The sequence below is a fragment of the Agelaius tricolor genome, unplaced genomic scaffold, assembly GCF_023055355.1.
Source record: "Agelaius tricolor isolate 1412-34295 unplaced genomic scaffold, bAgeTri1.0.p SCAF_7, whole genome shotgun sequence".
Classification (NCBI taxonomy): domain Eukaryota; kingdom Metazoa; phylum Chordata; class Aves; order Passeriformes; family Icteridae; genus Agelaius; species Agelaius tricolor.
This window is the reverse complement of record NW_027269267.1, coordinates 5,429,135-5,442,743: the sequence shown is the minus strand read 5'-3', so window position 1 is coordinate 5,442,743 and position 13,609 is coordinate 5,429,135.

Sequence of the window (13,609 nt, the reverse complement as noted above, 5' to 3'; positions counted from 1 at the left end):
TGAGCTGCAGACAGGCTCCAGGACAGGCAGCTGCACTCCAGCAAAGGTGAAGTAACCACTGAGTATCCACCTCGAATATTTACAACTCCTTCTCTATGTTAACCATGAGTGTGGGAGCTAATAAAGGTGGGTGTGAGCTCCAGATACCCCAGGGCTGCTCCACCTGGGCTCACCAAGGCACTCCTGGGCTCCCTTCCCGTGTCCCTGGGGCTGCTCTTTGCAGGCACATCCAACAGTGGCTGCCCGGGGATGCTGCTGCTGTGTCTCCTGCTGTTTGCCAGCTGTGACCCTGAGGATGTCCCACAGGGCTGTGCCACCCTGCCCACCGTGTCTCTGGCATGGAAAAGGCCTCAGGAGGCAAGGGAGGAGTTTTCATGTGAGTTGTCTGCAGAAATCCCTGCAGGACCATGCAGAACCATCCCACCGTGCCCATACAGCACCAGTGGCGAGAGCAGCGTGTCCAAGTGTCCCTCCCACCACCCTTTGTCCCTTCTCCACACATCCCTGGGCCTGTCCTCTGGCAGGATGACCCCCTCTGGATAAACAGGCCTTGGAGCTCCTTTTCCTTCCCCTAGCATTGAGTCCCTGTCAGTATTTTATGTCTCCAAGCTGCCCAGCTCGGCACAGCTCGGTGCTCTGGAGCTCTGTGGGGCTTCTGGACCAGAGGGATGGGGAATTCCAGGCTTCAGGAGCCATGAGAGGGGAGCAGGAGGTGGATGAAGGCCAGGCAGCATCCCAGCCCACTGTCCTGAGTGCAGAGTCCAGCTCCAGAGCTCCCTCAGCCTGCAGGTCCACCCCTGCCCTTCTCCCAGCACCTCCTGCTCTGTCACCTCGATTTTTTAAGATTTTCTAAGATTTTCTAAGCCTTCTGATGTTTACATTCTTGTAACAAACTTTCTCACACACTTTATGTAAGTAACTCATTGTTTTGCATTCTTTTATGGAAGAAGAGAAATTTAATGGAGTGTTGGTTTGTCCAGGGTCATTGGAGAGGTGGCACTGTCACCCTCCAGTCCACTGTCACTTTGGAAATCTATAAATGTTAGAGTCAGAAAACATACTCCCCTTTTTTCATCTTGTGTAAGAGCTGAAATGAGGGATGGGGGACTCCAGGGGCTCTCCAAAATGCAGTTTATTCCATCCAAGAGGTTGCAGCAGCCCAGGGTGGTGGGTGACAGAGCCTGTGCCCACAGCTGTCAGCTCCAGCTGCAGGCAGGCCTGGAGACCCTTTGGTTTAGGTTACAGTGCATTATAGACTGTTCTTTGCTGAGCATCTTCATGCAGTACAACCAATCTATACCTGAACTTTTATCTATAGCCTGTCATAACTACTGTAATTACCATATTCATGTTACTATTCTCCAATCACTAAAAGTCAGTACATTGCAGTTTAAGCTAGAAGTTGTTTTTCAGTTTTCTTGTGGTAGAAAATTCTGAGACCTTTTTTCTACTTGCAACTTTGCTGCCTTGTTTGCCTGTGCTGTCTTTCTGCTTGGTAAAAACATCTTCATGTTTGGGGTGGGTTTATCCTTTGCTCTAAGCCATAAAAGCCCCTTCTAACTAACACACCCTGTGCCTCCTTGGTTATCCAGTCAGACTGGCTCAGCAATTCTTTTCTTCTATATCAAAACCTGCTTCCATCTCTATTCCTTCATCAGACTCTACATTTAAAAATCTTTCTGCTAAGCCTCATATCTGTGAGACTTTCTTGTCAAACTTTCATCCTTCCCAACTGTGACGGTGTTCACAGGGGTCCCAGGATGAGGGAAGAGACCAGGATCTGACTCCATGTTTCAGAAGGCTGATTTATTATTTTATGATATATATTATATTAAAACTATACTAAAAGAATAGAAGAAAGGATTTCATCAGAAGGCTAGCTAAGAATAGAAAAAGAAGGAATGAATAACAAAGGTTTGTGGCTCAGACAGAGAGTCTGAGCCAGCTGACTGTGATTGGCCATTAATTAGAAACAACCACATGAGACCAATCCCAGATCCACCTGTTGCATTCCACAGCAGCAGATAACCATTGTTAAATTTTGTTCCTGAGGCCTCCCAGCTTCTCAGGAGAAAAAATTCTAAGGAAAGGATTTTTCATAAAAGATGCCTGTGACACCCAACAACCTTGAGAAGAGCAGCATGTGCCTGTCGCGTTGTTTCGTGTCCTGCAGTGACACTGCTCAAAGGGTGAGCCCTGTGTGCCCCCAGAACCTTCACTGCTCTCCAGCCCCATCTGCCCCAAGATGCCTCTGCTCTGCACCCCTCTGTTCTGTAGGGCTGGGGACACATTTCCAGGGAGATCATGAGCACATCAGGGCAAGACATTTCCACAGCAGGGACCAAATGGCCCAGGGGGAAGGAGCTCAGGCTGCCTGTGCAGGTCAGGGCACATGAAATTTGTGCATCCCTTCCCTGCTGAGATCCACAGCCTTGGCTCCCTGCAGCTCAATCCAGAGGAAAACAAACCCCAAGGGCTTTAAAGGCTGGAGAGCTGCCCTGTCCTGGGAAGCTGCGTGCCCTGAGAAGGTCCATGCTCCCCCCTGGCTCCTGCATTTTGGGGTGCATCACCCCAGAGCTGGCTGCGTTTCAGGCACAAGGAGGGAATTTCTGCCTTCCCACCGCTTTTAACTCCTTTTTTCCTCCCTGTGGCCTCCAGCGTCCCTGTCCCCAGCAGTCTGTGCAGCACAGGGGCGCTGATGGTGCTTCACAAACCCCGGGGAGGTTGGCCCAGAGGGGCGTGGGGAGCCAGGACAGAGCTGGGGTTGGCCTGAGCTCGGACAGAGCCAACACCGGCAGCAGGATAAGCATCTCGCTGGGCAGGGCCAGCACCTCGGAGGCTTCCCCGCCTCCCTTTTGGCCCCGCCAGGGCCCCACCGTGCAGACACATAAATAGAGGTGCGGGCAGCAGCGGGGCTGCATCCCAAGGGATCCCAGCGCATCCCCAGCACATCCCACCCTGCAGGTAACCCGGGAGCCACGGGGAACGGGGCAGGGCCAGCCTGCATCCCCCAGAAGGGAGGGGAGGATGAGCATTTCCCCAGGGAATGGTTCTGCTGGGAATGGGCTCTGCTGGAGGGGCCCAGTTTCACTGCCGGGTGGGGTGGGGTGTTCTGGCAATGGTTGGGGTGTGAGAAATCCTCTCACGGGACTCGGTGATGGTTGGTGGGGGTGTCCTGCTCTGCCTGTGTGGGGCAGCCAGGAGGGAGCTCCTGGGGAAGGAAATTCCTTTCCAGCAGCAGCTTCTCCATGGGGAGCATGGCTGGGTGTGCCCGTGTTCGCAGGGGAATCAGGATGAGGGGAGAGACGAGGATCTGACTCCATGGTTCAGAAAGTTTGATTTATTATTTTATGATATATATTACATTAAAACTATACTAAAAGAATAGAAGAAAGGATTCCCTCAGAAGGCTAGCTAAGAATAGAATAATAAGGAATGATAACAAAGGCTTGTGGCTTGGGCTCTCTGTCTGAGCCAGCTGGGCTGTGATTGGCCATTAATTAGAAACAACCACATGAGCCCAATCCCAGATGCACCTGTTGCATTCCACAGCAGCAGATAATCATTGGTTACATTTTGTTCTTGAGGCCTCTCAGCTTCTCAGGAGGAAAAATCCTAAGGAAAGGATTTTCCATAAAAGATGTCTGTGACAGCTGGGTTCTGTGTCAGTCCTCAGGGAATGGCAGCAAATAACCACTAGATTAAAATGTGTGAATGAAAGGAAGGGGCAGAACTACTCCAGCAAAGACAAAGCTGGTCTTAAACTAGCAAGGTACTTAAACTAGCAAAAGCATGCTTTAAAACCAGAAAAGCTTCAAAGTCTTTCTTTTTTTTCTTTTTTTTTTCACATTGATAACAGACAGGGTCTGTGCTTTCAAGGTTTTTTTTTTATGATTATGCAACTTACAAATGTTTTTTGTTTAAGGAGATGTTAAGAAATAACTGCAAGTAGTTGCATGCCTGCAAGATTAGGAAATTGGGGTTATCAAAGGGTGATGATATAAATGTAATCAAAGGTGGCAATGGGAGAAGAGCCCAGAGCTGGAAGGACCCAGTGCAGGAAGGAGGAAGGTGTATTTAATACACCAGGACACAGGGGGACTCAGACAGAGGGAAGGGATCCAAAAAATGCATTTAAAGGAAACACTGGGTCTTGAAAAGCTGAAAAAAGAAAAAAAAAGAGTCCTCAGCCTTTAAACAGGAAGAGGATTCAGCCTGGGCTGCCAGGTGCTGTGCATCCAAGGTGTGAGTGGAGGAGGAGGAGGGAGCAGGCACAGGGAGGGAATTTCATGCCAGGAGTGACTCTCTAAGAACAGGCTGGCCAAAGAAATGGAGACGACAAAGAGCTGAGTGCCACAGGAATGCCCAACACTGGAAACATCTTCCTTCAGGAAAAAAGGTTTTTGCAGTTCAAATAGAGATGGAGTGACCCCCTTGGCTCCCTTTGAAGGAGTGAGGTGGCTGGAAAAGGCAGGCAGTGAGTGGCACAGCAGGACAGGCTGGGAGCTGACACCCAGACCTGGTGCCTGGAGCAGCCACAGGGCAAAGCACCAAAGCAGACAGTGCTTCTGTGAGCCCTGCTTCTGCCCAGGCCTGCATGCCTTCCAGGAACAGCTAATTTCTCATTGCAATGTCAATTATCAGCACCAACACGAGGGTGAGCGAGTCCCATTTGCCATGGGGCAGCCATGCCAAGGCTCAGTGAGTGCTGCAGGGTGGGCTGTGCCCAGCAGTGCCCACCTGTGTGAGCCCTGGGGATGGAGGGCACTGTGGCAGGGCCAGCATGGGCTTTGGGGGTGAGAGATTCTGGTTTAGAGCAAACCCCTCCTGGCACCTGGTTTAGAGCAAACCCCTCCTGGCACCTGGTTTAGAGCAAACCCCTCCTGGCACCTGGTTTAGAGCAAAACCCTCCTGGCACCTGATGCTGTTGAATCAGGGACAGAAAGATTCCAGTCTTCAGGGGGGTCAGAGGGCTCACTTTAATGAAAGGAAAGGGTTTTTTATAATGTGACTTGCTAAAGTGATCCTTGAGTGGCCTCAGAGTAGAAACATCTCACACCATTGGTGACTGTGAATAGCACACTGTGAAGAGCCATAACTATAAACAATAGCTACAGAAAGAGAGATAATTATTGTTTTAATTCTTTCCTCCAAGATTCCCAGGCTTGGGAGAAATTCTTTGTTCTTTCTTTGACTGAACTGAGAATCTCCACGGGCACCCGTGGGTGACCCAACCCCCAGCCATGGGCTCCTCAAGGAGATGGGGCTGATCCCCTGGCTTTAACCTGTGGAGGGGCCCAGGACCTTCAGTGTGACACTGTGTGTGTGTGTGACACTCCGTGTGACATTCCCTGTGTGTGCCACTCCCTTCAGTGTGACACTCCCTGCCTATGCCACTCCGTGTGACATTCCCTGTGCGTGACACTTCGTGTCTGTGTGTGCCACTCCCTTCTGTGTGCCACTCCCTTCTGTGTGCCACTCCCTTCTGTGTGCCCCTGTGTGACGCTCCCTGCGTGTGCCCACCCTTCAGTGTGACACTCCCTTCTGTGTGACACTCCCTGCGTGTGCCCACCCTGCGTGTGCCACTCCCTGCGTGCCACCTGCTCCCATTTCCCTTTTCCCCCAGGGCCACCAGGACCATGCCTCTCCCCGCCGCCCTCCTCCTGTGCCTCGCCTCCCTCCTGCTCCGCAGCGCATCCCCCAGTCCCGCCTGCGACCGCAGCTCCTGCCCGCCGTGCCCCGAGGCCGACGCGGAGGCGCCACCGCCGCCCGGTGCCACCGCCTGCTGTCCGCCGTGCCCGCTGTCCTGCCCCTGCCCGCCCCACCTGCGGGCCGACTGCGAGCTCCACGGCTTCCCTGAGGGCCGCGTCCCCGCCGGCCGCTCCTTCTACATCGACTTCGCCCGGCGGCTGTGCCGCTGCGGGGACGGCGGCGACATCGCCTGCAGCCCGCTCTGCCCGCGGCCCGAGCCCGCCTGCCGCGCCCTGGGCAGCCCGGTGGCCGATGGGTGTCCCCGGTGCGTGTGCTACGACGCCGAGGGGATGGCGGTGCCCGCCGGCTCCTCCGTGCGCCGCGGCTCCCGGGAGTGCCGGTGCCCTGCCCTGGGCGGGGACATGGAGTGCGCCGAGCCCCGGGAGTGAAGGAGCCCTCCCGGCACCGACACCTGTGCCCGTGCTCGCAGGGGGGCCAGGAAGAGGGAAGAGACGAGGAACTGACTCGTTTCAGAAGGCTTGATTAATTATTTTATGTTATATATTATATTAAAACTTTACTAAAATAATAGAAGAAATGATTTCATCAGAAGGCTGGCTAAGAATAAAATATCAAAGAATGAATAACAAAGGTTTGTGACTGACCAGACAGTCCGAGCCAGCTGGGCTGTGATTGGCCATTAATTAGAAACAACCACATGAGACCAATCCCAGATGCCCCTGTTGCATTCCACAGGGGATGTAACAATGTAACCATTGGTTACATTTTGTTCCTGAGGCCTCTCAGCTTCTCAGGAGAAAAAATCCTCAGGAAAGGATTTTTCAGAAAATATCATGGCTACACAAAACCTTCCTGGGCTTTGGGGCATCCTCGCTGAGGGGCTTTGAGAGGAATGACAGATTTTGTCTTTACAAGCTGTGGGGTCTGTTGGTAGATAAAACTGGCACTGAGAGATGAAAGAAACAATGGGGAAGATTCCACTGATTGGTGAATGGGATTCCACTGATTGATCAATGGGATTCCACTGTGATTAATGGAAAAAGAGATTTTGCTTTTGCAGATAAACTTCAGGCTTGGTGGATAAAGGAAATTGGGAGTTGAAAGGTGAAAGAAACAATGGGGGGAAAGCCCAAGTTCCATAAGAATTAAAAACTAAAAGGGAGGGTTATAGAGGGAAATATACATTAGAGGGAAATCTCTGGTGTCAGGCATTCTGGGCAGTCTGTACCTCTCAAGTACCTCAGCCAAGGGTAAAAGAGAGAAGGGGAAAGAGGCTGGGAAATTGGGATAAAAAGGAGGCTGCATCCTGCAAAAATTTGAGAGATCCCAGCAGAATGCCCCATGGCCTCTCCCTTTATTCCAATAAAGCAAAAGGACTCCTCTGTCTCCTTTTTGGACCCTTTGAAACTGTTCAAAGGGTCCCTGAGGATTTGGGGGTTGCTGCCCTCTGGACAGGGGGGATGCCACATTCTCTGTCATTCATGGGCCAGGGCAAGGTGTCTGCTGGGGCTGAGCTTGCTTGTGAGGTTTGTTCCACAGGTACAAACTGGCTGCTGCTAGCATGTAACTGGGACAAACACAGCTGTTTATTTATTTGGAAGGTGATTCTGCTTTTGTATGTGTTTGTGTTTATATAGGCTGTTTATATTAAACTCTCTGGATGAACTTCCTCCCAGGAGCCAGGCTTTTTGTTCCTGTAATGCTGTCCTGTGGTGGGACCAAGACCAGAGGGCTGGCAGACACCTTCTCTCCAAGCTTTTCATGAGCTGGGAGGGGTTTGTGGGTGGGCACAGCTCTGGGTTCATGGGAGATGAACACTTCTCCTGTCTCCATCCTCCAGAGCAAAGCCTGGTGGCACTCAAGGCTCTGTCCTTCACAGCCCCCTTGGTCCTACCCAGGGCTGGCCCCACTGTCAGTGCCAGTTCAGCAGGAATGCCCCAAAATGTGTCTCAGTGGCTGTGTCCTCTGCATACAGACACAGGATACAGAATCCTGCATCTTCTGAGTGCTTTGGCATATATAAATACACACTCACATATAAATATATCTATATATAAAACCCACAGCTTCATCAGGCTGTGTTATTAACACATGTTAATTGTTTAAGGGTTGAATAAAATAATTGTTTTATTGTTTAATGATTGAATAGAATAAAATAATTGTTAATCATTTAAGGATTGAATAAGATAATTGTTACCAGTGAACATTTGAAGACTTTACTGATAAAGACACCCATGTTTTCCTCTTGTTTTAGCTGGTGCTACTTGGGCCACCCAAGGCTCTCTCCAACCACCTTGGCTGCTGGTACAGCTGGATGCATTAAGTGGGTCTCTTGGATTATTTAAATTTTCTTCTCTTCTGCTCTGTCTTCTGCTGTTTCACTGCAAAAAAAACAAAACAAAAAAACCTCAAAAAACTAAAACAAAAACCAAACAAAAAAAACCCCCCAAAATAAAAATCCCCAGTGAGCAAGGGGGTTTCATGTGGAGGGTGAGGAAAAGGTTGGAGGAAGCAGGTGAATTTGGGTTTTGGGATGCAGCAGGGGTCTCCATCCATTGGGGAAGGGACCTTAAGGATTGTACAGTTCCAACTCCCCTGCCATGGGCAGGGACACCTTTCACTGTCCCAGGTTCCTCAGAGCTCCCTCCAGCCTGGCCTTGGGCCTTCCAGGCATGGAGCAGCCACAGCTTCTCTGGGCACCCTGTGCCAGTTCACCACCCTCAGACTGAATAATTTTTTCCCTAGATCTAACCTAAATTTTCCTTCTTTCACCTTGAAGCCGTTCCCTTTGTCCTGTCACACCAGACCCTTGGGAATTCTCTCTTTCCATGTTTTTTGTAGGTCCCTTCAGGCACTGGAAGGCCACAAGGAGGTCACCCCAAAGCCTCTGGGCTGAACAATCCCAATCCTCCCAGCCTTTCCTCCCAGCACAGCTGCTCCATGCTTCTGCTGCAGGAAATGGGGCTTGACCTGACAACACTTCACCCTCTTCTCTTCCCCATGCAGTGTAAAAATCTCAGTTTTCAGTGGGGTTAAAGCTCATTGTTCACCTTCCAGACAGACACCAGACATCCCATTGCCACCGTGTCCACCAGCAGCACAGGAAATTCTTTCCATGGCAGGTTTCTATTTACCTGCTGTCCAGGTATTTACAAATTTACAAATTGTCCAGATATTTACAAATTACACATCCTCTATGCCCTTGTGAGGTGAGGGTGTTTAAATCCATGGGGTTGGCTCTCTTTTGCTTCTGCCAAGAATTTAAGGAGATCAGGACGAGTTTGCAGGGCAGTGATGGGGTTTGCAAGCACAGGGATTACCCAGAGGGAGTCAGGAGGGATTTGCAAAGGCTCCTCGCTGCCTGGGGAGGGTGCTGGGCTGCCTGGGGTTGTTTATCCTGTGTCACACATCTTATCTGTCTCAGGGCTCCCTGCCTTGTGTGACTGATAACCTTGGAGCAGGGGGGAGTGACCGACAGATGGGCAGCCCTGCATAACATTGGGATTGTCTGCGGTACCCAGTGTCAGCACGGGAACAATGACAGAGTTATTGGCCAAATATCCCTGCAAAAAGGTCCCTGTTGGCTCCTTTGCAAGCTGCTCCTCGGAGGTGGTGCAGAGTTTCTTTGCTCTGATGTGAAATACCTTCTGTCTCCAGGATCTCTCTCTGCATTTCATCACACTGAAAGCAGGAGCTGCGTTATTTTACTTTGACCAAGAACAGCACCGGGAAAAAATTAAAAACTCACAGTGATCAGTTGTCAGAATTTATTCTGACATCAAATTGAATGTCCTGGGGTCTGGCATGCTTTGTTTGAATGGGTGTTGTCCTGGATTCTCCAGTATTAATCACCCATGTGCTTGTCTGCAATTTGGACACAGTATTGCTGGTGTTATTTGTATTTTTCCAGGTCAGATTTTCCCCAGTCTGGGCGGTTTTGTGGCTACTCCTTCATGGTCACTGTCACTTTGCATCACAGCCAGGCACACGTTTGCAGGGAAGGACTGCAAATGTTTCTCAAGAGCAAAGCAACACACAAACTCCTGTGCATCCCTAAATGAGCCCTGAGAACTGAAACCAAAGCTGAAATTTGCAGCTCCAAAAAGAACTCATTTAACACATGGAGCAATTGAGTTTTGGGTTTTTTTTTTTTTTTTTTTTTTTTTTTTTTGTAAAAGATCACTACTGATGTTTCGTTAGTTGTGGAAGGGACAGGGACTTTCCTCATCGTGTTAATCATAAAATGGTTTATTTAAATAGATCCATGCTTTATCCCTGAGCCCTTTCAGGTCCTGCCTCATGAGGCTGTAAAACATTAAAATATTCATGAATGAAAGCCCATCAGGAGTCTTCCTTTGGGCACAGCTATGTCAAGAAGTTGAAGTGTTTGCCCAAGTCCCTCTGCCTTTTCCAGCAGCCTGCCAGAAGTGAATTCCTCAGGCGTGTTCACCAAACAGCTTTAGCACCCAGACTGCATTTGCAGAGCCCAGGTGTGGGGGGCTGGCTGCTTGCCATTTGTTTTTTCCCCAGTTATTATGCTCTTAAGTGATCAGAAATCTTGATCCACGGCAGGTTCTGCACTGGTGATTTCTGATCAGGATGAGAACAGAGGTTTCCTAGAGGAGCCCCTGATTAAATTAGAGCATAGTCACTCAGTGTTGGTAATGGGCTGAGCACACACCCCTAGAAATAGTTTTTCTTTGAAATTTGGGGCAAGGGAGAGAGGTAACACTTGACACTTTTGAATGTGCTCATTATAGGAAATTTTAAGCTGCCCTGACACACCAAAGGTGCAGTGCATTTATTAACAGCAAATTGCACAAGGATGGGAGGCACACAAACGAGTGTATTTGGGTTTTTATGATTTAATAGGAGTGCTGTGGGTTGAAGACAAGGTGAGGATTGGTGAAAGGTTGGGCTCCGTGATCTTGGAGGTCTTTTCAACTTAATTGATTCTGTTCTATGATTTAGCCTCAGCATTGTGCATCTCCACTAAAACCAGCTTTTTAAAAACCATTCTGATACTGCATCCATAGCAGCACCCACAGCTCAGCTCTCCAAGGCTGTTGGGCTTTTTCCAGCAGCTGGCTTTGAATCCTGGAGTGATCTGCAGAGTCATTATTCATGGCTATTCACAGTTCACAAGTTCAAGAGACACAAAAAAAGTCCAGGGTATGGAATCAAAGATTAATTGTTGCCAGTTTCCAAAGAAAGGAAGGGGAAAGAAAAAGAGAAAAAGGGATAAGAATGCAAAACCAGTTGTTTGAAAGCAGAATGGAGGATCTCAGAGGAAAACTATTGTTTCTGGAGCTGCTGAAAGTGTTCCTGTGTGTACAAGTGAGTCAGGAACATTGTTTCCAGCATCTGGAAAGCTGGGAGAGCAGCATAGCCATTACCTAACAAATGCCAACCCAGTTCCTCAAAACCTTTGGAATTTTGCCATTTCGAATTTCATTTGGTGATGATGCTTAAAATTTTCAAGAGCTTTCAGGTCTGGATCCAGCTACAGTACTGAGTTAAGAAACTTAACCAGAATCAGCTGTGCAAAACAGTCCTTTTGTGTATTAAAAAAAAAAAAAAAAGGGACAGAAATATTCTCTCTCCTTCCTGGCCTTAATTGGGATCCTGCCCATGGAACCATATATATTCTAAGTATCTTAGAAAAATCAATATCTGCACAGTAACTGAATTTGTAATTATTGTAATTGCACATATCAATAAGTCCCCTTGTCTTTTCTGTGTGCCAGTCTCTGCTGAGAGCAAGGAGTCTAAACCTTAAAGACCAAACAGGGCCATGAACTGAGCTGTGCAGAAATGTGAGGAAACAGAATTTGATGAATGTTAAGAAATTAAGGGAAGTGTCCATAGCTTGTAGCTCATAGTGAGATGTTGCAGGAGGAGGGACACTCACAACCCTCAAGGTGGAAAGTCAATCACTGGATACTTAATTACAGGACTATTAAGGTTGGAAAAATCCCCTGAGATCGAGTCCCAGCTGTGCCTGGTCCCCACCTTGTCCCCAGTCCAGAGCTCTGAGTGCCACATCCAGCCCTTCCTTGGGCACCTGCAGGGATGGGGACTCCAAACCTCCTGGGCAGCCCCTGCCAATGTTTAACAACCCTTTAATTGAATATATTCCTGCTGCTGTCCAAGCTGAGCCTGCCCTGGCCCAGCCTGAGGCCGTTCCCTCTGCTCCTGTCCCTGTGCCCTGGGAGCAGAGCCCGACCCCCCCGGCTGTGCCCTCCTGGCAGGGACTTGTGCAGAGCCACAAGGGCCCCTGAGCCTCCTTTGCTCCAGCCCCAGCCCCTGCCCAGCTCCCTCAGCCCCTCCTGGGCTCCAGCCCCTGCCCAGCTCCGTTCCCTGCCCTGGACACGCTCCAGCCCCTCCAGGGCTCTCCTGCACTGAGGGACCCAAACCTGGGCACAGCCCCTGAGGTGTGGCCTCAGCAGGGCCAGCACAGAGGGACAGTCCCTGCCCAGTATGATCTGCATATTTCTTCAAGACTTCCAAAAATCTAACTTGAGAAATCCTTGGATCTTAGCAAAAATTATCTAAATGAATTTTTATTGCCACAGTCACATTTAGTGTATGCTTCAGTTTGTATTTAGGATTCAGGATCAAGTTAATGAAAAATGTGCAAGGAATAATTTTCAGGAGTTGGTCCAAGGGCCTCAGCTCCTGCTTTGTGCCAGTGGTGACACCAAAGTCCAACAGAGAAGGGAAATACCCACAGATGTTCCCTGATTACTTCACAAGCCCTAGATCACAGCTCAGTTGCATCAGGAAGAAAAACCAAACTTCACCTGCACAAGTCACATTGCTTTCAGATTTTAGGAGGGTACCAAAATTGATTTTTAATTCTGTGTTTTAAATACACAACAGATGTAATCCCACATAACTCACACACTCTGAACTTGCATGAATTTATAAATGGATAAATAAATACCTACTGTGTCCCAGCCATGTTGTTGGGTTGTTTTTGCATTTCACACTGTGTGTGTAGTTTATTTTCCTTTGCTTTAGCTTTGAGGATATTGCTCTGGTTTTTATGAACAGAGTCATTTAGGAGCAGCCCTAAGCTGCAGACTAAAGGGCTTTGTAAACTGATGCTCCACAAAGCAAACCAGCTCACCAGTTATTTACAACTATTTACTTCTAATTCCTGTAATGGCTTCTTGAAGAGGGGATTTATCTCTCAGGGGAATTTGAAACCATCCAACTAAAAATACTCAATATGGGACCTAATTTAGTTGACATAATCATATAATCACAGAATGGTTTGGGTTGGAAGGGACCTTAATCCAATTCCAACTTCCCTCACATGGGCAGGGACATCTTCCACCAGCCCAGGCTGCTCCAGCCCCAGTGTCCAGCCTGGCCTTGGGCACTGCCAGGGATGCAGGAGCAGCCCCAGCTGCTCTGGGCATCTGTGCCAGGGCCTGCCCACCCTCCCAGGGAGGAATCTTCTCTAGGACCTAATCTAACCCCACTCCCTCTCAGTCTGAAGCCATTCCCCTTTGTGCTTTTCAGGTGGGGGATTTTTTTGTTTGTTAGTTTGTTTATTCATTTCAGATTAAGGAAAAAATTGCTGCCTGGCAGCAGCGGAGTTAAAATTGTTTCCAGTTATATCACCAGGAGTTATTGTCACTACTCTCAGACACCCTTCTAATGCCAGACAAGGAAATGATAAATACTCCTTTGTCTGCAACACAAACTACTTGTCTATCCACAGATTAACCCTCTAACCACAAACATGATCCAAAATCTGCTCTCTTCCCTCTGGAGGCACTCGTGGGTGTCACCATGCCAGATGCTGGGGAAGAGACAGCAGGAATAAATAATGCTCCAGCAGGAATAAATGATGCTCCAGTACTCAACAAAAGTAAATCCAAAACTA